Source organism: Corvus brachyrhynchos, unplaced genomic scaffold (genome assembly GCF_000691975.1).
Source record: "Corvus brachyrhynchos isolate BGI_N302 unplaced genomic scaffold, ASM69197v1 scaffold281, whole genome shotgun sequence".
NCBI classification, from domain to species: domain Eukaryota; kingdom Metazoa; phylum Chordata; class Aves; order Passeriformes; family Corvidae; genus Corvus; species Corvus brachyrhynchos.
This window is the reverse complement of record NW_008236509.1, coordinates 3075714-3076423: the sequence shown is the minus strand read 5'-3', so window position 1 is coordinate 3076423 and position 710 is coordinate 3075714.

Here is a 710-nt window from a genome sequence, read left to right as displayed (position 1 = left end):
GAACCCAGCCGGACCAGACGCGCGGGGGGAGGGGAGAGACAGGAGAGCCGGGGATGGAGGGGGAGAGGTGACTGTGGGAGAATATATCTCCCCTACACATCACTCCCACCCTTCTTCTGGTGCAAGCGCCACTAAATCTCACCCTAACGTTCCTCCGCTTTAGGAGAGACTTGCAGGACTGTGAGAGGGATCCAGGTGGCCAGTAAGTACGCGCTGGCCGACTTCCCCCGCTAGCTCCGTGCATGTCCGTGGAGATTCCCGAGGGCGGCGGGGTCGCAGGCCCTGGGGACCGCGCGGAGAAACCTCCGCCCTTGCAGGAATCAGGGGAAGTGACACGACCCGGGGCGGGCGGACCCCGTGCCCCCGGCCCTAGGCCTGTCCCTCCGTCCTGCCTGTGTGTGAGGGGGAAGGAAGCGGCTGGGCGGGCGGGGGAGGATAGCAGCGCTGTGAGTAACCTGCTTTTGAGAGATTCACCTGGCACTGCTCCCGGGAAGCCCCGGAGTCTCTCTTTCCTTTCCAGCCCCCTGGACAGCGGTTCCTCAGCGTCCATCCCGGGCACGGCGGCCGGAGGGCCCCCGAGGGCACTTTTCACGTTATCCCCGAGCGGTCCTTCCTCCCAGGAGACACGGCAGGGTTCGGGTGGCCCTGGCAAGCGAGGGGGGCCGGGATTCTGGCAGGGGGGGAGGCCCACTAGACCGGCCGGGCCGCAG